Source organism: Ascaphus truei, chromosome 3, assembly GCF_040206685.1.
Source record: "Ascaphus truei isolate aAscTru1 chromosome 3, aAscTru1.hap1, whole genome shotgun sequence".
Lineage (NCBI taxonomy): Eukaryota > Metazoa > Chordata > Amphibia > Anura > Ascaphidae > Ascaphus > Ascaphus truei.
Window position 1 is genome coordinate 431,834,655 of NC_134485.1, and position 25,802 is coordinate 431,860,456.

A 25,802-nucleotide genomic window follows, 5' to 3' on the forward strand; every position below is an offset into this window, starting at 1 on the left:
CAGGGTTTCCAGCGCACAATACTAGCTGAAGTTTAGGACAGGGGGATCAGGCACACGGCAGGGTTTCCAGCGCACAATACTAGGTGAAGTTTAGGACAGGGGGAGCAGGCACACGGCAGGGTTTCCAGCGCACAGTACTAGGGGAAGTTTAGGACAGGGGGAGCAGGCACACGGCAGGGTTTCCAGCGCACAGTACTAGCTGAAGTTTAGGACAGGGGGAGCAGGGACATGGCAGGGTTTCCAGCGCACAGTACTAGGGGAAGTTTAGGACAGGAGGAGCAGGCACACGGCAGGGTTTCCAGTGTACAGTACTAGCTGAAGTTTAGGACAGGGGGAGCAGGGACACGGCAGGGTTTACAGCGCACAGTACTAGCTGAAGTTTAGGACAGGGGGAGCAGGCACACGGCAGGGTTTCCAGCGCACAGTACTAGGGGAAGTTTAGGACAGGGGGAGCAGGCACACGGCAGGGTTTCCAGCGCACAGTACTAGGGGAAGTTTAGGACAGGGGGAGCAGGCACACGGCAGGGTTTCCAGCGCACAGTACTAGGGGAAGTTTAGGACAGGGGGAGCAGGCACACGGCAGGGTTTCCAGCGCACAGTACTAGGGGAAGTTTAGGACAGGGGGAGCAGGGACACGGCAGGGTTTCCAGCGCACAGTACTAGGGGAAGTTTAGGACAGGGGGAGCAGACACACGGCAGGGTTTCCAGTGCACAGTACTAAGGGAAGTTTAGGACAAGTGGAGCAGGCACACGGCAGGGTTTCCAGCGCACAGTACTAGGGGAAGTTTAGGACAGGGGGAGCAGGGACACGGCAGGGTTTCCCGCGCACAGTACTAGGTGAAGTTTAGGACAGGGGGAGCAGACACACGGCAGGGTTTCCAGTGCACAGTACTAGGGGAAGTTTAGGACAGGGGGAGCAGGCACACGGCAGGGTTTCCAGCGCACAGTACTAGGGGAAGTTTAGGACAGGGGGAGCAGGGACACGGCAGGGTTTCCAGCGCACAGTACTAGGGGTAGTTTAGGACAGGGGGAGCAGGCACACGGCAGGGTTTCCAGCGCACAGTACTAGGGGAAGTTTAGGACAGGGGGATCAGGCACACGGCAGGGTTTCCAGCGCACAGTACTAGAGGAAGTTTAGGACAGGGGGAGCAGGCACACGGCAGGGTTTCCAGCGCACAATACTAGGTGAAGTTTAGGACAGGGGGATCAGACACACGGCAGGGTTTCCAGCGCACAATACTACCTGAAGTTTAGGACAGGGGGATCAGGCACACGGCAGGGTTTCCAGCGCACAATACTAGGTGAAGTTTAGGACAGGGGGAGCAGGCACACGGCAGGGTTTCCAGCGCACAGTACTAGGTGAAGTTTAGGACAGGGGGAGCAGGGACACGGCAGGGTTTCCAGCGCACAGTACTAGGGGAAGTTTAGGACAGGGGGAGCAGGCACACGGCAGGGTTTCCAGCGCACAGTACTAGGGGAAGTTTAGGACAGGGGGAGCAGGCACACGGCAGGGTTTCCAGCGCACAGTACTAGGGGAAGTTTAGGACAGGGGGAGCAGGCACACGGCAGGGTTTCCAGCGCACAGTACTAGGGGAAGTTTAGGACAGGGGGAGCAGACACACGGCAGGGTTTCCAGCGCACAGTACTAGGGGAAGTTTAGGACAGGGGGATCAGGCACACGGCAGGGTTTCCAGCGCACAGTACTAGGGGAAGTTTAGGACAGGGGGAGCAGACACACGGCAGGGTTTCCAGCGCACAGTACTAGGGGAAGTTTAGGGCAGGGGGAGCAGGCACACGGCAGGGTTTCCAGCGCACAGTACTAGGGGAAGTTTAGGACAGGGGGAGCAGGCACACGGCAGGGTTTCTAGCGCACAGTACTAGGGGAAGTTTAGGACAGGGAGAGCAGGCACACGGCAGGGTTTCCAGCGCACAGTACTAGGGGAAGTTTAGGACAGGGGGAGCAGACACACGGCAGGGTTTCCAGCGCACAGTACTAGGGGAAGTTTAGGACAGGGGGAGCAGGCACACGGCAGGGTTTCCAGCGCACAATACTAGCTGAAGTTTAGGACAGGGGGATCAGGCACACGGCAGGGTTTCCAGCGCACAATACTAGGTGAAGTTTAGGACAGGGGGAGCAGGCACACGGCAGGGTTTCCAGCGCACAGTACTAGGGGAAGTTTAGGACAGGGGGAGCAGGCACACGGCAGGGTTTCCAGCGCACAGTACTAGGGGAAGTTTAGGACAGGGGGAGCAGGCACACGGCAGGGTTTCCAGCGCACAGTACTAGGGGAAGTTTAGGACAGGGGGAGCAGGCACACGGCAGGGTTTCCAGCGCACAGTACTAGGGGAAGTTTAGGACAGGGGGAGCAGACACACGGCAGGGTTTCCAGCGCACAGTACTAGGGGAAGTTTAGGACAGGGGGATCAGGCACACGGCAGGGTTTCCAGCGCACAGTACTAGGGGAAGTTTAGGACAGGGGGAGCAGGCACACGGCAGGGTTTCCAGCGCACAGTACTAGGGGAAGTTTAGGACAGGGGGAGCAGGCACACGGCAGGGTTTCCAGCGCACAGTACTAGGGGAAGTTTAGGACAGGGGGAGCAGGCACACGGCAGGGTTTCCAGCGCACAGTACTAGGGGAAGTTTAGGACAGGGGGAGCAGGGACACGGCAGGGTTTCCAGCGCACAGTACTAGGGGAAGTTTAGGACAGGGGGAGCAGACACACGGCAGGGTTTCCAGTGCACAGTACTAAGGGAAGTTTAGGACAGGGGGAGCAGGCACACGGCAGGGTTTCCAGCGCACAGTACTAGGGGAAGTTTAGGACAGGGGGAGCAGGGACACGGCAGGGTTTCCCGCGCACAGTACTAGGTGAAGTTTAGGACAGGGGGAGCAGACACACGGCAGGGTTTCCAGTGCACAGTACTAGGGGAAGTTTAGGACAGGGGGAGCAGGCACACGGCAGGGTTTCCAGCGCACAGTACTAGGGGAAGTTTAGGACAGGGGGAGCAGGGACACGGCAGGGTTTCCAGCGCACAGTACTAGGGGTAGTTTAGGACAGGGGGAGCAGGCACACGGCAGGGTTTCCAGCGCACAGTACTAGGGGAAGTTTAGGACAGGGGGATCAGGCACACGGCAGGGTTTCCAGCGCACAGTACTAGAGGAAGTTTAGGACAGGGGGAGCAGGCACACGGCAGGGTTTCCAGCGCACAGTACTAGGGGAAGTTTAGGACAGGGGGAGCAGGCACACGGCAGGGTTTCCAGCGCACAATACTACCTGAAGTTTAGGACAGGGGGATCAGGCACACGGCAGGGTTTCCAGCGCACAATACTAGGTGAAGTTTAGGACAGGGGGAGCAGGCACACGGCAGGGTTTCCAGCGCACAGTACTAGGGGAAGTTTAGGACAGGGGGAGCAGGCACACGGCAGGGTTTCCAGCGCACAGTACTAGCTGAAGTTTAGGACAGGGGGAGCAGGGACATGGCAGGGTTTCCAGCGCACAGTACTAGGGGAAGTTTAGGACAGGGGGAGCAGGCACACGGCAGGGTTTCCAGCGCACAATACTAGCTGAAGTTTAGGACAGGGGGATCAGGCACACGGCAGGGTTTCCAGCGCACAATACTAGGTGAAGTTTAGGACAGGGGGAGCAGGCACACGGCAGGGTTTCCAGCGCACAGTACTAGGGGAAGTTTAGGACAGGGGGAGCAGGCACACGGCAGGGTTTCCAGCGCACAGTACTAGGGGAAGTTTAGGACAGGGGGAGCAGGCACACGGCAGGGTTTCCAGCGCACAGTACTAGCTGAAGTTTAGGACAGGGGGAGCAGGGACATGGCAGGGTTTCCAGCGCACAGTACTAGGGGAAGTTTAGGACAGGAGGAGCAGGCACACGGCAGGGTTTCCAGTGTACAGTACTAGCTGAAGTTTAGGACAGGGGGATCAGGGACACGGCAGGGTTTACAGCGCACAGTACTAGCTGAAGTTTAGGACAGGGGGAGCAGGCACACGGCAGGGTTTCCAGCGCACAGTACTAGGGGAAGTTTAGGACAGGGGGAGCAGGCACACGGCAGGGTTTCCAGCGCACAGTACTAGGGGAAGTTTAGGACAGGGGGAGCAGGCACACGGCAGGGTTTCCAGCGCACAGTACTAGGGGAAGTTTAGGACAGGGGGAGCAGGCACACGGCAGGGTTTCCAGCGCACAGTACTAGGGGAAGTTTAGGACAGGGGGAGCAGGGACACGGCAGGGTTTCCAGCGCACAGTACTAGGGGAAGTTTAGGACAGGGGGAGCAGACACACGGCAGGGTTTCCAGTGCACAGTACTAAGGGAAGTTTAGGACAGGGGGAGCAGGCACACGGCAGGGTTTCCAGCGCACAGTACTAGGGGAAGTTTAGGACAGGGGGAGCAGGGACACGGCAGGGTTTCCCGCGCACAGTACTAGGTGAAGTTTAGGACAGGGGGAGCAGACACACGGCAGGGTTTCCAGCGCACAGTACTAGGGGTAGTTTAGGACAGGGGGAGCAGGGACACGGCAGGGTTTCCAGCGCACAGTACTAGGTGAAGTTTAGGACAGGGGGATCAGGGACACGGCAGGGTTTCCCGCGCACAGTACTAGGGGAAGTTTAGGACAGGGGGAGCAGGCACACGGCAGGGTTTCCAGCGCACAGTACTAGGGGAAGTTTAGGACAGGGGGAGCAGGCACACGGCAGGGTTTCCAGCGCACAGTACTAGGGGAAGTTTAGGACAGGGGGATCAGGGACACGGCAGGGTTTCCCGCGCACAGTACTAGGGGAAGTTTAGGACAGGGGGAGCAGACACACGGCAGGGTTTCCAGCGCACAGTACTAGGGGAAGTTTAGGACAGGGGGAGCAGGCACACGGCAGGGTTTCCAGCGCACAGTACTAGGGGAAGTTTAGGACAGGGGGAGCAGACACACGGCAGGGTTTCCAGCGCACAGTACTAGGGGAAGTTTAGGACAGGGGGATCAGGCACACGGCAGGGTTTCCAGCGCACAGTACTAGGGGAAGTTTAGGACAGGGGGAGCAGACACACGGCAGGGTTTCCAGCGCACAGTACTAGGGGAAGTTTAGGGCAGGGGGAGCAGGCACACGGCAGGGTTTCCAGCGCACAGTACTAGGGGAAGTTTAGGACAGGGGGAGCAGGCACACGGCAGGGTTTCTAGCGCACAGTACTAGGGGAAGTTTAGGACAGGGAGAGCAGGCACACGGCAGGGTTTCCAGCGCACAGTACTAGGGGAAGTTTAGGACAGGGGGAGCAGACACACGGCAGGGTTTCCAGCGCACAGTACTAGGGGAAGTTTAGGACAGGGGGAGCAGACACACGGCAGGGTTTCCAGCGCACAGTACTAGGGGAAGTTTAGGACAGGGGGAGCAGGCACACGGCAGGGTTTCCAGCGCACAGTACTAGGGGAAGTTTAGGACAGGGGGAGCAGACACACGGCAGGGTTTCCAGCGCACAGTACTAGGGGAAGTTTAGGACAGGGGGAGCAGGCACACGGCAGGGTTTCCAGCGCACAGTACTAGGGGAAGTTTAAGGACAGGGGGAGCAGGCACACGGCAGGGTTTCCAGCGCACAGTACTAGGGGTAGTTTAGGACAGGGGGAGCAGGCACACGGCAGGGTTTCCAGCGCACAGTACTAGGGGAAGTTTAGGACAGGGGGATCAGGCACACGGCAGGGTTTCCAGCGCACAGTACTAGAGGAAGTTTAGGACAGGGGGAGCAGGCACACGGCAGGGTTTCCAGCGCACAATACTAGGTGAAGTTTAGGACAGGGGGATCAGACACACGGCAGGGTTTCCAGCGCACAATACTAGCTGAAGTTTAGGACAGGGGGATCAGGCACACGGCAGGGTTTCCAGCGCACAATACTAGGTGAAGTTTAGGACAGGGGGAGCAGGCACACGGCAGGGTTTCCAGCGCACAGTACTAGGGGAAGTTTAGGACAGGGGGAGCAGGCACACGGCAGGGTTTCCAGCGCACAGTACTAGGGGAAGTTTAGGACAGGGGGAGCAGGCACACGGCAGGGTTTCCAGCGCACAGTACTAGGGGAAGTTTAGGACAGGGGGAGCAGGCACACGGCAGGGTTTCCAGCGCACAGTACTAGGGGAAGTTTAGGACAGGGGGAGCAGACACACGGCAGGGTTTCCAGCGCACAGTACTAGGGGAAGTTTAGGACAGGGGGATCAGGCACACGGCAGGGTTTCCAGCGCACAGTACTAGGGGAAGTTTAGGACAGGGGGAGCAGACACACGGCAGGGTTTCCAGCGCACAGTACTAGGGGAAGTTTAGGGCAGGGGGAGCAGGCACACGGCAGGGTTTCCAGCGCACAGTACTAGGGGAAGTTTAGGACAGGGGGAGCAGGCACACGGCAGGGTTTCTAGCGCACAGTACTAGGGGAAGTTTAGGACAGGGAGAGCAGGCACACGGCAGGGTTTCCAGCGCACAGTACTAGGGGAAGTTTAGGACAGGGGGAGCAGACACACGGCAGGGTTTCCAGCGCACAGTACTAGGGGAAGTTTAGGACAGGGGGAGCAGACACACGGCAGGGTTTCCAGCGCACAGTACTAGGGGAAGTTTAGGACAGGGGGAGCAGGCACACGGCAGGGTTTCCAGCGCACAGTACTAGGGGAAGTTTAGGACAGGGGGAGCAGACACACGGCAGGGTTTCCAGCGCACAGTACTAGGGGAAGTTTAGGACAGGGGGAGCAGGCACACGGCAGGGTTTCCAGCGCACAGTACTAGGGGAAGTTTAGGACAGGGGGAGCAGGCACACGGCAGGGTTTCCAGCGCACAGTACTAGGGGTAGTTTAGGACAGGGGGAGCAGGCACACGGCAGGGTTTCCAGCGCACAGTACTAGGTGAAGTTTAGGACAGGGGGATCAGGGACACGGCAGGGTTTCCCGCGCACAGTACTAGGGGAAGTTTAGGACAGGGGGAGCAGGCACACGGCAGGGTTTCCAGCGCACAGTACTAGGGGAAGTTTAGGACAGGGGGAGCAGGCACACGGCAGGGTTTCCAGCGCACAGTACTAGGGGAAGTTTAGGACAGGGGGATCAGGGACACGGCAGGGTTTCCCGCGCACAGTACTAGGGGAAGTTTAGGACAGGGGGAGCAGGCACACGGCAGGGTTTCCAGCGCACAGTACTAGGGGAAGTTTAGGACAGGGGGAGCAGGCACACGGCAGGGTTTCCAGCGCACAGTACTAGGGGAAGTTTAGGACAGGGGGAGCAGGCACACGGCAGGGTTTCCAGCGCACAGTACTAGGGGAAGTTTAGGACAGGGGGAGCAGGCACACGGCAGGGTTTCCAGCGCACAGTACGAGGGGAAGTTTAGGACAGGGAGAGCAGGCACACGGCAGGGTTTCCCGTGCACAGTACTAGGGGAAGTTTAGGACAGGGGGAGCAGGGACACGGCAGGGTTTCCAGCGCACAGTACTAGGGGAAGTTTAGGACAGGGGGAGCAGGCACACGGCAGGGTTTCCAGCGCACAGTACTAGGGGAAGTTTAGGACAGAGGGAGCAGGCACACGGCAGGGTTTCCAGCGCACAGTACTAGGGGAAGTTTAGGACAGAGGGAGCAGGCACACGGCAGGGTTTCCAGCGCACAGTACTAGGGGAAGTTTAGGACAGGGGGATCAGGCACACGGCAGGGTTTCCAGCGCACAGTACTAGGGGAAGTTTAGGACAGGGGGATCAGACACACGGCAGGGTTTCCAGCACACAGTACTAGGGGAAGTTTAGGACAGGGGGAGCAGGCACACAGCTGGGTTTCCAGCGCACAGTACTAGGGGAAGTTTAGGACAGGGGGAGCAGGCACACGGCAGGGTTTCCAGCGCACAGTACTAGGGGAAGTTTAGGACATGAGGATCAGGCACACGGCAGGGTTTCCAGCGCACAGTACTAGGGGAAGTTTAGGACAGGGGGAGCAGGGACACGGCAGGGTTTCCAGCGCACAGTACTAGGGGAAGTTTAGGACAGGAGGATCAGGCACACGGCAGGGTTTCCAGCGCACAGTACTAGGTGAAGTTTAGGACAGGGGGAGCAGGCACACGGCAGGGTTTCCAGCGCACAGTACTAGGGGAAGTTTAGGACAGGGGGAGCAGGCACACGGCAGGGTTTCCAGCGCACAGTACTAGGTGAAGTTTAGGACAGGGGGAGCAGGCACACGGCAGGGTTTCCAGCGCACAGTACTAGGGGAAGTTTAGGACAGGGGGAGCAGGCACACGGCAGGGTTTCCAGCGCACAGTACTAGGGGAAGTTTAGGACAGGGGGAGCAGGCACACGGCAGGGTTTCCAGCGCACAGTACTAGGGGAAGTTTAGGACAGGGGGAGAAGGCACACGGCAGGGTTTCCAGCGCACAGTACTAGGGGAAGTTTAGGACAGGGGGAGCAGACACACGGCAGGGTTTCCAGCGCACAGTACTAGGGGAAGTTTAGGACAGGGGGAGCAGGCACACGGCAGGGTTTCCAGCGCACAGTACTAGGGGAAGTTTAGGACAGGGGGATCAGGGACACGGCAGGGTTTCCAGCGCACAGTACTAGGGGAAGTTTAGGACAGGGGGAGCAGGCACACGGCAGGGTTTCCAGCGCACAGTACTAGGTGAAGTTTAGGACAGAGGGAGCAGGGACACGGCAGGGTTTCCAGCGCACAGTACTAGGTGAAGTTTAGGACAGGGGGAGCAGGCACACGGCAGGGTTTCCAGCGCACAGTACTAGGGGAAGTTTAGGACAGGGGGAGCAGGCACACGGCAGGGTTTCCAGCGCACAGTACTAGGTGAAGTTTAGGACAGGGGGAGCAGGCACACGGCAGGGTTTCCAGCACACAGTACTAGGGGAAGTTTAGGACAGGGGGAGCAGGCACACGGCAGGGTTTCCAGCGCACAGTACTAGGGGAAGTTTAGGACAGGGGGAGCAGGGACACGGCAGGGTTTCCAGCGCACAGTACTAGGTGAAGTTTAGGACAGGGGGAGCAGGGACACGGCAGGGTTTCCAGCGCACAGTACTAGGGGAAGTTTAGGACAGGGGGAGCAGGCACACGGCAGGGTTTCCAGCGCACAGTACTAGGTGAAGTTTAGGACAGGGGGAGCAGGCACACGGCAGGGTTTCCAGCGCACAGTACTAGGGGAAGTTTAGGACAGGGGGAGCAGGCACACGGCAGGGTTTCCAGCGCACAGTACTAGGGGAAGTTTAGGACAGAGGGAGCAGGCACACGGCAGGGTTTCCAGCGCACAGTACTAGGGGAAGTTTAGGACAGAGGGAGCAGGCACACGGCAGGGTTTCCAGCGCACAGTACTAGGGGAAGTTTAGGACAGGGGGAGCAGGCACACGGCAGGGTTTCCAGCGCACAGTACTAGGGGAAGTTTAGGACAGGGGGAGCAGGCACACGGCAGGGTTTCCCGTGCACAGTACTAGGGGAAGTTTAGGACAGGGGGAGCAGGCACACGGCAGGGTTTCCAGCGCACAATACTAGGGGAAGTTTAGGACAGGGGGAGCAGGCACACAGCAGGGTTTCCAGCGCACAGTACGAGGGGAAGTTTAGGACAGGGGGAGCAGGCACACGGCAGGGTTTCCAGCGCACAGTACTAGGGGAAGTTTAGGACAGGGGGAGCAGGGACACGGCAGGGTTTCCAGCGCACAGTACTAGGGGAAGTTTAGGACAGGGGGAGCAGGCACACGGCAGGGTTTCCAGCGCACAGTACTAGGGGAAGTTTAGGACAGAGGGAGCAGGCACACGGCAGGGTTTCCAGCGCACAGTACTAGGGGAAGTTTAGGACAGAGGGAGCAGGCACACGGCAGGGTTTCCAGCGCACAGTACTAGGGGAAGTTTAGGACAGGGGGATCAGGCACACGGCAGGGTTTCCAGCGCACAGTACTAGGGGAAGTTTAGGACAGGGGGAGCAGGCACACAGCAGGGTTTCCAGCGCACAGTACTAGGGGAAGTTTAGGACAGGGGGAGCAGGCACACGGCAGGGTTTCCAGCGCACAGTACTAGGGGAAGTTTAGGACAGGAGGATCAGGCACACGGCAGGGTTTCCAGCGCACAGTACTAGGGGAAGTTTAGGACAGGAGGATCAGGCACACGGCAGGGTTTCCAGCGCACAGTACTAGGGGAAGTTTAGGACAGGAGGATCAGGCACACGGCAGGGTTTCCAGCGCACAGTACTAGGGGAAGTTTAGGACAGGGGGAGCAGGCACACGGCAGGGTTTCCAGCGCACAGTACTAGGGGAAGTTTAGGACAGGGGGAGCAGGCACACGGCAGGGTTTCCAGCGCACAGTACTAGGGGAAGTTTAGGACAGGGGGAGCAGGCACACGGCAGGGTTTCCAGCGCACAGTACTAGGTGAAGTTTAGGACAGGGGGAGCAGGCACACGGCAGGGTTTCCAGCGCACAGTACTAGGGGACGTTTAGGACAGGGGGAGCAGGGACACGGCAGGGTTTCCCGCGCACAGTACTAGGGGAAGTTTAGGACAGGAGGAGCAGGCACACGGCAGGGTTTCCAGCGCACAGTACTAGGTGAAGTTTAGGACAGGGGGAGCAGGCACACGGCAGGGTTTCCAGCGCACAGTACTAGAGGAAGTTTAGGACAGGGGGAGCAGGCACACGGCAGGGTTTCCAGCGCACAGTACTAGAGGAAGTTTAGGACAGGGGGAGCAGGCACACGGCAGGGTTTCCCGCACACAGTACTAGGTGAAGTTTAGGACAGGGGGAGCAGGCACACGGCAGGGTTTCCAGCGCACAGTACTAGGGGAAGTTTAGGACAGGGGGATCAGGCACACGGCAGGGTTTCCAGCGCACAGTACTAGGGGAAGTTTAGGACAGGAGGATCAGGCACACGGCAGGGTTTCCAGCGCACAGTACTAGGGGAAGTTTAGGACAGGGGGAGCAGGCACACGGCAGGGTTTCCAGTGCACAGTACTAGGTGAAGTTTAGGACAGGGGGAGCAGGCACACGGCAGGGTTTCCAGCGCACAGTACTAGGGGAAGTTTAGGACAGGGGGAGCAGGGACACGGCAGGGTTTCCAGCGCACAGTACTAGGGGAAGTTTAGGACAGGGGGAGCACGCACACGGCAGGGTTTCCAGCGCACAGTACTAGGGGAAGTTTAGGACAGGGGGAGCAGGCACACGGCAGGGTTTCCAGCGCACAGTACTAGGGGAAGTTTAGGACAGGGGGAGCAGGGACACGGCAGGGTTTCCAGTGCACAGTACTAGGGGAAGTTTAAGACAGGGGGAGCAGGCACACGGCAGGGTTTCCAGCGCACAGTACTAGGGGAAGTTTAGGACAGGGGGAGCAGGCACACGGCAGGGTTTCCAGCGCACAGTACTAGGGGAAGTTTAGGACAGGGGGAGAAGGCACACGGCAGGGTTTCCAGTGCACAGTACTAGGGGAAGTTTAGGACAGGGGGAGCAGGCACACGGCAGGGTTTCCAGCGCACAGTACTAGGGGAAGTTTAGGACAGGGGGAGCAGGCACACGGCAGGGTTTCCAGCGCACAGTACTAGGGGAAGTTTAGGACAGGGGGAGCAGGCACACGGCAGGGTTTCCAGCGCACAGTACTAGGGGAAGTTTAGGACAGGGGGAGCAGGGACACGGCAGGGTTTCCAGCGCACAGTACTAGGGGAAGTTTAGGACAGGGGGAGCAGGGACACGGCAGGGTTTCCAGCGCACAGTACTAGGGGAAGTTTAGGACAGGGGGAGCAGACACACGGCAGGGTTTCCAGCGCACAGTACTAGGGGAAGTTTAGGACAGGGGGAGCAGGCACACGGCAGGGTTTCCAGCGCACAGTACTAGGGGAAGTTTAGGACAGGGGGAGCAGGCACACGGCAGGGTTTCCAGCGCACAGTACTAGGGGAAGTTTAGGACAGGGGGAGAAGGCACACGGCAGGGTTTCCAGCGCACAGTACTAGGGGAAGTTTAGGACAGGAGGAGCAGGGACACGGCAGGGTTTCCAGCGCACAGTACTAGGGGAAGTTTAGGACAGGGGGAGCAGACACACGGCAGGGTTTCCAGCGCACAGTACTAGGGGAAGTTTAGGACAGGGGGAGCAGGCACACGGCAGGGTTTCCCGCGCACAGTACTAGGGGAAGTTTAGGACACGGGGAGCAGGCACACGGCAGGGTTTCCAGCGCACAGTACTAGGGGAAGTTTAGGACAGGGGGAGCAGGCACACGGCAGGGTTTCCAGTGCACAGTACTAGGGGAAGTTTAGGACAGGAGGAGCAGGCACACAGCAGGGTTTCCAGCGCACAGTACTAGGGGAAGTTTAGGACAGGGGGAGCAGACACACGGCAGGGTTTCCAGCGCACAGTACTAGGGGAAGTTTAGGACAGCAGGATCAGGCACACGGCAGGGTTTCCAGCGCACAGTACTACGGGAAGTTTAGGACAGGGGGAGCAGGCACACGGCAGGGTTTCCAGCGCACAGTACTAGGGGAAGTTTAGGACAGGGGGATCAGACACACGGCAGGGTTTCCAGCGCACAGTACTAGGGGAAGTTTAGGACAGGGGGAGCAGGCACACGGCAGGGTTTCCAGCGCACAGTACTAGAGGAAGTTTAGGACAGGGGGAGCAGGCACACGGCAGGGTTTCCAGCGCACAGTACTAGGGGAAGTTTAGGACAGGGGGAGCAGGCACACGGCAGGGTTTCCAGCGCACAGTACTAGGGGAAGTTTAGGACAGGGGGAGCAGGCACACGGCAGGGTTTCCAGCGCACAGTACTAGAGGAAGTTTAGGACAGGGGGAGTAGGCACACGGCAGGGTTTCCAGCGCACAGTACTAGGGGAAGTTTAGGACAGGGGGAGCAGGCACACGGCAGGGTTTCCAGCGCACAGTACTGGGGGAAGTTTAGGACAGGGGGAGCAGGGACACGGCAGGCTTTCCAGCGCACAGTACTAGGGGAAGTTTAGGACAGGGGGAGCAGGCACACGGCAGGGTTTCCAGCGCACAGTACTGGGGGAAGTTTAGGACAGGGGGAGCAGGCACACGGCAGGGTTTCCAGCGCACAGTACTAGGTGAAGTTTAGGACAGGGGGAGCAGGCACACGGCAGGGTTTCCAGCGCACAGTACTAGGTGAAGTTTAGGACAGGGGGAGCAGGCACACGGCAGGGTTTCCAGCGCACAGTGCTAGGTGAAGTTTAGGACAGGGGGAGCAGGCACACGGCAGGGTTTCCAGCGCACAGTACTAGGGGAAGTTTAGGACAGGGGGATCAGGGACACGGCAGGGTTTCCAGCGCACAGTACTAGGGGAAGTTTAGGACAGGGGGAGCAGGGACACGGCAGGGTTTCCAGCGCACAGTACTAGGGGAAGTTTAGGACAGGGGGAGCAGGCACACGGCAGGGTTTCCAGCGCACAGTACTAGGGGAAGTTTAGGACAGGGGGAGCAGGGACACGGCAGGGTTTCCAGCGCACAGTACTAGGGGAAGTTTAGGACAGGGGGAGCAGGCACACGGCAGGGTTTCCAGCGCACAGTACTAGGGGAAGTTTAGGACAGGGGGAGCAGGCACACGGCAGGGTTTCCAGCGCACAGTACTAGGGGAAGTTTAGGACAGGGGGAGCAGGCACACGGCAGGGTTTCCAGCGCACAGTACTAGGGGAAGTTTAGGACAGGGGGAGCAGGCACACGGCAGGGTTTCCAGCGCACAGTACTAGGGGAAGTTTAGGACAGGGGGAGCAGGCACACGGCAGGGTTTCCAGCGCACAGTACTAGGGGAAGTTTAGGACAGGGGGAGCAGGGACACGGCAGGGTTTCCAGCGCACAGTACTAGGTGAAGTTTAGGACAGGGGGAGCAGGCACACGGCAGGGTTTCCAGCGCACAGTACTAGGTGAAGTTTAGGACAGGGGGTGCAGGGACACGGCAGGGTTTCCAGCGCACAGTACTAGGGGAAGTTTAGGACAGGGGGAGCAGGGACACGGCAGGGTTTCCAGCGCACAGTACTAGGGGAAGTTTAGGACAGGGGGATCAGGGACACGGCAGGGTTTCCAGCGCACAGTACTAGGGGAAGTTTAGGACAGGGGGATCAGGGACACGGCAGGGTTTCCAGCGCACAGTACTAGGTGAAGTTTAGGACAGGGGGATCAGGGACACGGCAGGGTTTCCAGCGCACAGTACTAGGGGAAGTTTAGGACAGGGGGAGCAGGGACACGGCAGGGTTTCCAGCGCACAGTACTAGGGGAAATTTAGGACAGGGGGAGCAGGCACACGGCAGGGTTTCCAGCGCACAGTACTAGGGGAAGTTTAGGACAGTGGGAGCAGGCACACGGCAGGGTTTCCAGCGCACAGTACTAGGGGAAGTTTAGGACAGGGGGAGCAGGCACACGGCAGGGTTTCCAGCGCACAGTACTAGGGGAAGTTTAGGACAGGGGGAGCAGGGACACGGCAGGGTTTCCAGCGCACAGTACTAGGGGAAGTTTAGGACAGGGGGAGCAGGCACACGGCAGGGTTTCCAGCGCACAGTACTAGGGGAAGTTTAGGACGGGGGGAGCAGGCACACGGCAGGGTTTCCAGCGCACAGTACTAGGTGAAGTTTAGGACAGGGGGAGCAGGGACACGGCAGGGTTTCCAGCGCACAGTACTAGGTGAAGTTTAGGACAGGGGGATCAGGCACACGGCAGAGTTTCCAGCGCACAGTACTAGGTGAAGTTTAGGACAGGGGGAGCAGGGACACGGCAGGGTTTCCAGCGCACAGTACTAGGTGAAGTTTAGGACAGGGGGATCAGGCACACGGCAGGGTTTCCAGCGCACAGTACTAGGGGAAGTTTAGGACAGGAGGATCAGGCACACGGCAGGGTTTCCAGCGCACAGTACTAGGGGAAGTTTAGGACGGGGGGAGCAGGCACACGGCAGGGTTTCCAGCGCACAGTACTAGGGGAAGTTTAGGACAGGGGGAGCAGACACACGGCAGGGTTTCCAGCGCACAGTACTAGGGGAAGTTTAGGACAGGGGGAGCAGGCACACGGCAGGGTTTCCAGCGCACAGTACTAGGGGAAGTTTAGGACAGGGGGATCAGGCACACGGCAGGGTTTCCAGCGCACAGTACGAGGGGAAGTTTAAGACAGGGGGAGCAGACACACGGCAGGGTTTCCAGCGCACAGTACTAGGGGAAGTTTAGGACAGGGGGAGCAGGCACACGGCAGGGTTTCCAGCGCACAGTACTAGGGGAAGTTTAGGACAGGGGGAGCAGACACACGGCAGGGTTTCCAGCGCACAGTACTAGGGGAAGTTTAGGACAGGGGGAGCAGGCACACGGCAGGGTTTCCAGCGCACAGTACTAGGGGAAGTTTAGGACAGGGGGATCAGGCACACGGCAGGGTTTCCAGCGCACAGTACTAGGGGAAGTTTAGGACAGGGGGATCAGGCACACGGCAGGGTTTCCAGCGCACAGTACTAGGGGAAGTTTAGGACAGGGGGATCAGGCACACGGCAGGGTTTCCAGCGCACAGTACTAGGGGAAGTTTAGGACAGGGGGAGCAGGCACACGGCAGGGTTTCCAGCGCACAGTACTAGGGGAAGTTTAGGACAGGGGGAGCAGACACACGGCAGGGTTTCCAGCGCACAGTACTAGGGGAAGTTTAGGACAGGGGGAGCAGGCACACGGCAGGGTTTCCAGCGCACAGTACTAGGTGAAGTTTAGGACAGGGGGAGCAGGCACACGGCAGGGTTTCCAGCGCACAGTACTAGGGGAAGTTTAGGACAGGGGGAGCAGGCACACGGCAGTGTTTCCAGCGCACAGTACTAGGGGAAGTTTAGGACAGGAGGATCAGGCACACGGCAGGGTTTCCAGCGCACAGTACTAGGTGAAGTTTAGGACAGGGGGAGCAGGCACACGGCAGGGTTTCCAGCGCACAGTACTAGGGGAAGTTTAGGACAGGGGGAGCAGGCACACGGCAGGGTTTCCAGCGCACAGTACTAGGGGAAGTTTAGGACAGGGGGAGCAGGCACACGGCAGGGTTTCCACCGCACAGTACTAGGGGAAGTTTAGGACAGGGGGAGCAGGCACACGGCAGGGTTTCCAGCGCACAGTACTAGGTGAAGTTTAGGACAGGAGGATCAGGCACACGGCAGGGTTTCCAGCGCACAGTACTAGGGGAAGTTTAGGACAGGAGGAGCAGGCACACGGCAGGGTTTCCAGCGCACAGTACTAGGGGAAGTTTAGGACAGGAGGATCAGGCACACGGCAGGGTTTCCAGCGCACAGTACTAGGTGAAGTTTAGGACAGGGGGAGCAGGCACACGGCAGGGTTTCGAGCGCACAGTACTAGGGGAAGTTTAGGACAGGGGGAGCAGGCACACGGCAGGGTTTCCAGCGCACAGTACTAGGGGAAGTTTAGGACAGGGGGAGCAGGCACACGGCAGGGTTTCCAGCGCACAGTACTAGGGGAAGTTTAGGACAGGGGGAGCAGGCACACGGCAGGGTTTCCAGCGCACAGTACTAGGGGAAGTTTAGGACAGGGGGAGCAGGCACACGGCAGGGTTTCCAGCGCACAGTACTAGGGGAAGTTTAGGACAGGGGGAGAAGGCACACGGCAGGGTTTCCAGCGCACAGTACTAGGGGAAGTTTATGATGACCCAGAAGAAGCCCTGCGGCATGATCCAGAAGAAGCCCTGCGGGATGATCCAGAAGAAGCCCTGCGAGATGACCACGGAAGAAGCCTGCATGATGACCACACCACAGAAGAAGCCCCGCGGGATGACCCCGGAAGAAGCCCTGCAGGATGACCCCGGAAGAAGCCCTGCGGGATGACCCCGGAAGAAGCCCTGCGGGATGACCCCGGAAAAGCCCTGCGGGATGACCCCGGAAGAAGCCCTGCGGGATGACCCCAGAAGAAGCCCTGCGGGATGACCCCGGAAGAAGCCCTGCGGGATGACCCCGGAAGAAGCCCCATGTGATGACCCCGGAAGAAGCCCTGCGTGATGACCCCGGAAGAAGCCCTGCGGGATGACCCCGGAAGAAGCCCTGCGTGATGACCCCGGAAGCCCTGTGTAATGACCCCGGAAGAAGCCCTGCGTAATGACCCCGGGAAAAGCCCTGCATGATGACCCCGGGAAAAGCTCTGCATGATGACCCTGGAAAAAGCCCTGCGTGATGACCCCGGAAGAAGCCCTGCGGGATGACCCCGGAAAAGCCCTGCGGGATGACCCCGGAAAAGCCCTGCGGGATGACCCCGGAAAAGCCCTGCGGGATGACCCCGGAAGAAGCCCTGCGGGATGACCCCAGAAGAAGCCCTGCGGGATGACCCCGGAAGAAGCTCTGCGGGATGACCCCGGAAGAAGCCCCATGTGATGACCCCGGAAGAAGCCCTGCGTGATGACCCCGGAAGAAGCCCTGCGTGATGACCCCGGAAGAAGCCCTGCGTGATGACCCCGGAAGAAGCCCTGCGTAATGACCCAGGAAGAAGCCCTGCATGATGACCCCAGAAGAAGCCCTGCGTAATGACCCAGGAAGAAGCCCTGCGGGATGAACCCGGAAGAAGCCCTGCGTGATGACCCTGGGAAAAGTCCTGCGTGATGACCCCGGAAGAAGCCCTGCGTGATGACCCCGGAAGAAGCCCTGCGGGATGACCCCGGAAGAAGCCCTGCGTGATGACCCCGGAAAAAGCCCTGCGTGATGACCCCAGAAGAAGCCCTGCGTAATGACCCAGGAAGAAGCCCTGCGGGATGACCCAGGAAGAAGCCCTGCATGATGACCCTGGGAAAAGCCCTGCGTGATGACCCCGGAAGAAGCCCTGCGTGATGACCCCGGAAGAAGCCCTGCGGGATGACCCCGGAAGAAGCCCTGCGTGATGACCCTGGAAAAAGCCCTGCGTGATGACCCCAGAAGAAGCCCTGCGTAATGACCCAGGAAGAAGCCCTGCGGGATGAACCCGGAAGAAGCCCTGCGTGATGACCCTGGGAAAAGTCCTGCATAATGACCCCGGAAGAAGCCCTGTGTGATGACCCTGGAAAAAGCCCTGCGTGATGACCCCGGAAGAAGCCCTGCGTGATGACCCCGGAAGAAGCCTTGCGGGATGACCCCGGAAGAAGCCCTGCGTGATGACCCTGGAAAAAGCCCTGCGTGATGACCCCGGAAGAAGCCCTGCGTAATGACCCCGGAAGAAGCCCTGCGTGATGACCCCGGAAAAAGCCCTGCGTGATGACCCCGGAAGAAGCCCTGCGTGATGACAGCTTTCTCTGTGGATGTTTATTCCTAAACTTAATGATTACTATTGTACAGTACCATGAGTGCGTATTAAGGGGACTGCTGTGACCTCGGTCACTTTCTTGTGTTCTCATAATGTGGGTACAGTCGGATTTAAAAAATACAAAGAAATGATTTATGACCTGCTAACCCCTTGGCCATGCCTGGTTGTAGGACTGATAGAACCTAAAGATAAAAACATGTGTGTTGAAATTGTATGTTCTTATAATCCAAGCACTGTATTTCTATAAATATTACAACATTTAATAAGTGATGCTTTGGGCTCTGAATGAACTGATTGCACGCTCTGGGGAGAGTATTTACATTTTCTGACACATTTTGCTACAACAGATTTGTGTGTGTTACTGTAAGTGCATAGTTTTTTTCTATCATAACCAGGCACCTGAGACCCTGGCAGATTTATTAATATTACATCTTTTATTTGCATTTCTCAGGTGGTGGCAGTGTATAGATATGATTGCAATTGAGTAAGGGGTTAATATGAACTCACTGAAGGTACCTTGCGTGTGTATTAATCATGGTTGCATATCTAAGTCACGTGCCCACTTGTGACAGGCGGTCTATGGGGACGGATTTAGGGGAGATATTTACTCATGTGAAGGACCTTTGCGAAGGTGACGAGTGGGAGCGCTTGTGAGCGCCGGTATTAACCCTTGTTCCGTATGCAGGTCACGTGCCGTACGTGACAGAAGCCCTGTGTGATAATCACTCCTTCCCAGAAACACGAGGCTTATGTAACACGCAGTGTGTTGATTTGTGCTCTGGGCATTTACAGGCATCTCTCCTGTTTGCCAACGTGCATTTTTAAGTACTTTAATTTGAGATGCCTTATATCAGCTGTGGGTTTGAGCGCTGCGGTCCGCTGACGCATATATGCTACTTACGTTTAATAATTACATTGCAAACAAAGAACAAAACAACCAATTAGCGGACTCAAAGCGTTGTGTAATCAAGACATTAGCTAAAGGCTGAAAAACCATTATACTATTTTTAAAAAAAATGAATGCGTACACTGTATATTTATTTATAATGTGTTAAACTCCATTTACCCAATGAAACATACCACTGTCCTGCGTTCGCTTCCGGCCAAGGAGACTGACATTTTAAGTACCTCATAACGCCTAAATATGCCAGCTTTTCCCCGTTAAATAAATGTACAGTTGCTAACAAATATATTTATTCTTATTGCGCAATAACCGTGTGCACAGCGCTCCCGATTTTCGAGGGAGACGCCCCTTATTCATTTCTTTTATCTGTTCAAATAAATAATCCGACGGGAAGAACGGGTCACAAAGCAGAAAGTAACAACAATACAGGCATACCCCAGTTTAAGGACACTCACTTTAAGTACACTCGCGAGTAAGTACATCTAGCTCAATAGGCAAACGGCAGCTCACGCATGCGCCAGTCAGCACGTCCTGAACAGCAATACCGGCTCCCTACCTGTAACGAAGGTGTGCGCAAGCGGGGAGACTATAGAGTCTGTTACAAATGCCTTATTTACAGAAGTTCTGCACGTATATGACGATTGCAGCACAGTACATGCATAGATAAGTGGGAAAAAGGTAGTGCTTCACTTTAAGTACATTTTCGCTTTACATACATGCTCCGGTCCCATTGCGTATGTTAATGTGGGGTATGCCTGTATTGGGAATGGGGGGGGGGGGGGGGAACGGTGGGAAGCCTTTTTACATATACAATGGACAATGGGTCAAATTCAGAAAGTTGAACAGGGATAGCAAACAAGGTAAAGACTGGCGTGAGGAAGGAATGTTTTTGTCCCCTTATGAGACAGCATTGGATAATGTCACACTGGGGTTTTTTAGTTTGCCTTCTTCTGGATCAAAATACTGTAAATACAAATATAGGATAAAATATCTGTCTAAATCTAGCATAGGAGGAACTCGATCGACTTGAAAACAAAAACAAACAAACAAAACAAGATTGCACATGTGCGGCGACATGTGTGGACGCCAAAGCGCAGAGCTCCGCAGAGAAGGCTGGAGTCCTACTGAAAACAAGCACACTGACCATGAAGGGAGCCCAGGTCCTATCCCAGGGTCGCACACTTTATCTCCCTGTGCCTCAGGCACCACAAATTAGATTGTAATCTCTGTGGGGCAGGGAGTCGTTGTGCCTGCAAATGTCTATTTACAGCGCTGAGTACACCGTCAGCTCTATGTAAGAGGAGCGCTCCCCTTCATCTAGGACTACGCTGCCCCTGAAAAACCACAGGAACGGGTCCAGATTGGGGTTTTTGAGCGGCCTTAACAATTATTTTGTATTCTTTACCCCCCTTGCACATCAGTTATTACTTCTTGCACATCAGTTATTACTTCTTGCACTTTAGCACTTCACATATTTATGTGGTGAATATTTCTTGTGTGAACACTTTACAGTGTGTTAGCTGATATAATTTATTGCACTTTACCACCCACACGGGAGCGCCTTTTTAACACTCCTCTTTGCACTGTATAAGAGAAAACATTATTATTATTATTATTATTATTATAAATAAACTTGGCTTCACAAGAGGTTTCCTAGTTCTTCAGGAGACGACCCTCGGTCATGATGTCTGAAGGTCTAAAACAAAAACTCACCTCTCTCTGCTGACGTGCTACCAACGCAGATAACCATTTAGAAGAGGTGTATTAGTGCCAATCGGCAGCAGAGCAAGAGCTTGCACGAAAAAAATTCCCGGGCACTGAAAACCGCTGACTCCTCAACAACCTGCGAATAAAAGAACATTCCTGAGTCAGTTGACAGTTCACAAATGGAATCCTACCTGCCCTTCTCGCGCCCGGAGCCCATCCTAACTGCCCTTCTCGCGCCCGGAGCCCATCCTACCTGCCCTTCTCGCGCCCAGAGCCCATCCTACCTGCCCTTCTCGCGCCCGGAGCCCACCCTACCTGCCCTTCTCGCGCCCGGAGCCCACCCTACCTGCCCTTCTCGCGCCCGGAGCCCACCCTACCTGCCCTTCTCGCGCCCGGAGCCCACCCTACCTGCCCTTCTCGCGCCCGGAGCCCATCCTACCTGCCCTTTTCGCGTCCGGAGCCCATCCTACCTGCCCTTCTCGCGCCCGGAGCACATCCTACCTGCCCTTCTCGCGCCCGGAGCCCATCCTACCTGCCCTTCTCGCGCCCGGAGCCCACCCTACCTGCCCTTCTCGCGCCCGGAACCCATCCTACCTGCCCTTCTCGCGCCCGGAGCCCATCCTACCTCCCCTTCTCGCGCCCGGAGCCCATCCTACCTGCCCTTCTCGCGCCCGGAGCCCATCCTACCACCCCTTCTCGCGCCCGGAGCCCATCCTACCTCCCCTTCTCGCGCCCGGAGCCCACTCTACCTGCCCTTCTCGCCCCCAGAGCCCATCCTACCTGCCCTTCTCGCGCCCGGAGCCCATCCTACCTGCCCTTCTCGCGCCCGGAGCCCATCCTACCTGCCCTTCTCGCGCCCGGAGCCCATCCTACCTGCCCTTCTCGCGCCCGGAGCCCATCCTACCTGCCCTTCTCGCGCCCGGAGCCCATCCTACCTGCCCTTCTCGCGCCCGGAGCCCATCTTACCTGCCCTTCTCGCGCCCGGAGCCCATCCTACCTGCCCTTCCGCGCCCGGAGCCCATCCTACCTGCCCTTCTCGCGCCCGGAGCCCATCCTACCTGCCCTTCTCGCGCCCGGAGCCCATCCTACCTGCCCTTCTCGCGGCCGGAGCCCACCCTACCTGCCCTTCTCGCGCCCGGAGCCCATCCTACCTAACAAAGTCTACAACTCCATTGGTGGGGGCCTCCGGCCACGCTGATGGACCCACAGATCACGTCTATGCTGAATCCCACTAAACGCCCCTGTGCCACAGTCTATGACCACCAGAAACTGCCCAGATCAAAGTGGTCATCTCTCAGCAGGGAGGTGCAACGAGTCCAAGGTGACCACTCCGGAGAAGAGATGGAGCCCTTAGGATCAAACATTTCACAAGGATAATTCAAGTGCGGCTTTGTGTATCTATCTATTGTATGTATGTATGTATGTATGTATGTATGTATGTATGTATGTATGTATGTACTTATTTATATAGCGCCATTAATGTACATAGCGCTTCACAGCAGTAATACACGGGACAATCATATAAATAAGTGCTTCAAAACATAAAAGTAACATTTCGGGAGAGGAGTCCCTGCTCCGAGGAGCTTACTTTATAAAGTCCTACACGCTTACATTTTTAAACCCTTAATTCCCCATTAAACTTCTTTTTGGCTCCTTAGACAGATGACACAATGTCGGAATTAGCGTCCTGGTCGCTACGTGGGATATTGCCCACAAGGTCTGTTCATGCGACCCCATATTGTCCTTCTGCAAGGTGCCCCATTCTCCGCCCTCATACCATAAAAATGAAATATGGTTTCTATCTTTCTAAAATACTTTCCTAAAGAACTTTGCATCAATGTTTACATTTATTAAAGTCAAACTTTTTTTTTTTTTTTTAAATCAGGAACAGTACCACTACTTTCTTTCAAACATGTTGCCAGTTTCAAATATTTGGGCATATGGTTTGAATCTCATTTAGCATTTGGGTTGCACATTGATACCCTGATATCCAAAACCTATGCCAAATTAGGTGTACTTTATAGGAACAAATCCTCCCTAAGTCTGCTGGTCAGAAAGCGTATCGCACAGCAGATGCTAATGCCAATTATATACTATGGAGACATAGTATATGGTACGGCACCCAAAACCCACCTTAGCAAACTTGACCCCCTCTACAACTCAATATGCCGTTTTGTTCTCCAATGCAACTACAACACACATCATTGCGAAATGCTCAAAGAACTAGATTGGTCATCACTAGAGTCTAGGCGCAAAGTTCATCTCTCCTGTCTTGCCTTTAAATACTTTCTGGGCAAGCTATCCGTCTATCTGAACAAGCTCCTCACCCCTACCACACGCAGCACTTATCACCTGAGATCAGACTCCAAAAGACTGTTCATGGTTCAACAAAGTATCCGGCCGCTCCTCCTATTACCGTGCACCCCAAAACTGGAACAGTCTACTGGAGACTCTCACAGCCGCCACCAGTCTAAGCTCTTTCAAAACTAAAGCGGTCTCACATTTTAATCTGGTCTGTAACTGTTACATACGCCTATAATATATATTATCTCTAAATGTGCATGCAATGTCTTGTATATAAATGTATAACCATGTTCACTTAATGTAACTATTTATTTGTCGTCATAACTCTGTGCCCAGTACATACTTGAAAACGAGAGGTAACTCTCACTGTATTACTCCGACAACACATTTTATAAATAAATACAAAAAAAAAAAGTTTATGTAAGCAGATACAAATGAATAGTTGATCAAAATGTTTGAGGGTTAAATAATTAACAAGCAAGCTACACGTGCAATATAGTAATAATTGTGACACCCTATAAACGTGACTGGATATACAAAATATATCAAATATATAGGCCATATAATTTACTTCCTCACTTTCCCTGCAGCCAAAGAAGTAGTACTTTCCCCACCATGAAGTAGTGATTGTGTGAAACACTATTATATTGGGAAACTCTTTAAGCGCATGGGATGGGAAAGAACAAATCTATCGGTGGTTTGGGGCATGCGTCCCAATAACAGTGCTCAATCCAATTCCGAACTCCAGTCATATAAATATATGCAGTCCATATAGGTATGAAGCCAGTTTTTACCATACAGTGAGATATTGGACCCAGTGCTGTATGAAGGCAGTCAAATAACAACCACTAACACATCCCTGGCGGAGTGAAATGATCCATGTGTCAATAAAGAGATAGAATAAAGGTATTACATACCATGGGTGTTGTGGAATAGTGCCATGCAGGACACTGCGGCTGCAGCACTGTTGCCGGTCATCAAGTCTCCACTTAGGGAGAAAAACAATACTCACTGTGGTCTGCTTCCCTGGTTGCGTGCATCAACGCTCCATAGTCAATGTTGTGGTAGAAATCCCTGGATTTCAGCGATGCACAGCTTAGTAGATAAAGGAGACCAGCAAGGTGTAGGTTAAAAATTGAACTTTATTGATGAAGCATGGTATGGGGGATACACTCTTACGCGTTTCGGACCTCCAAGATGATTAAGGACCTTGGAGGTCCGAAACGCGTAAGAGTGTATCCCCCATACCATGCTTCATCAATAAAGTTCAATTTTTAACCTACACCTTGCTGGTCTCCTGTATCTACTAAGCTGTGCACCGCTGAAATCCAGGGATTTCTACGAGAACAAATCTATGACTTGGAAAATAGACAAATATGTGTCCTTTTCTTGAATCATAGTCGTAACGGTTAAATTTACAATACTATCTTCAGGACAATCCCCTCCTCTCATGGGACCACATATTATGCAAGAAAAGAGAAGAAAAAAAGCGTAATAATGCTTTATACTGGAAAAAACGGGTACAGGGATAACCTGATTTCATTAAACTCACATTTAAAAAGACAAAAAACAGCATTTTAGGAACAGTGACTGTGACTGAAGAAGCTTGATTGTGAAACGCGTAGGAGTGAGCGTTTCAGTCATAACAGACTTTGGATTGGCGATAACAGTCTGACCCACAGTATCTCTCTGGAGAACCAGGGTGCCACACCAACACAACACTTATTGTCTATCTGTGAGGCAGTGATCAGGGCCGGAGCCTACAGCTAACCATCACCCTGAGACCAGGAGAGCCTTAATATCGCGAGACGGGCAGGTGCGCGGAACTAGCGGAGTGATCGGGCCAGCATCGGAGTGGTGTGGGGAGGACTGTTGTGCTCGCCAATGCCACTGTTCCTAAAACGCTGTTTGTCTTTTTAAATGGGAGTTTAATGAAATGAGGTTATCCCTGTACCCAATCTCAGTATAAAGCCATACTACGCTGTGCTTTGTTTTTCTCTTTTTTCTTTTCTTCCATAATATATGGTCCCATGAGGAAAAGTATGGTCCGGAGGTTCGTGTTGTCCATTTAACCTTCTCACAGCAAGACCTGAAGAATTGTTTGAGACATTGAATTAAGAAGAAGATAAATAAATAAGAAGACTCGAATTAACGGTGAATAGTTGAGTCAAGTAGGAGAACTTGCTGAAGTAAGACGATGGGCCTCCATAAGAATCTCAGCAAGAGCAAAAAAATGTTTCAACTCTTCAAAGACACTAGTGAGATAGAACTGGAAGGTGAAAACGTTCTCCCTGACAGTAACAATGGATGGGAACCATTCGAAAATGAAAATCAACAAAGAAGATGGAATGAAGTACATTTTGGACGAAACAACGTCATCTTTTAAAGGAACCTTCCAACCTTCTCAATAGGAACGTTTCCCACTAGTTTATGCTGCCTGTGCTCACGTCTGGATGTGAAACTTTGACCCTAAATGCAAACAGAATTCTGAAGCGTCAGAAAACTCAAAGTAGCATGGAGAGATGAATGCCGGGTATTACCCGAACAGGGAAAAGAATGACTGGGTTTGAAAGCAAATACAAGTCTGTGACATCATCGCAAGGGGGAAGAAATTAAAATGGCGCAGGGCCGGACATATTGCAAGAAGAAATGATCATCGTAGGACAAAGATTGTACTCGACTCAAGGGTTACCAAACGACC

The 25,802-nt window shown here is 55.2% G+C and overlaps 1 protein-coding gene across 2 annotated transcripts in view; it reads right to left on the bottom strand.

Moving 5' to 3' along the window:
* Window positions 1–25,802, bottom strand: part of NR1I2 (nuclear receptor subfamily 1 group I member 2) — a 112,878-nt gene that overhangs the window by 78,526 nt on the left and 8,550 nt on the right. For both annotated transcript variants that reach the window (XM_075592912.1, XM_075592911.1), the window contains exon 2: window positions 20,804–20,933. The gene's annotated coding sequence lies outside the window, so the exon portion shown is untranslated. The remainder of the gene's footprint in view (window positions 1–20,803; window positions 20,934–25,802) is intronic.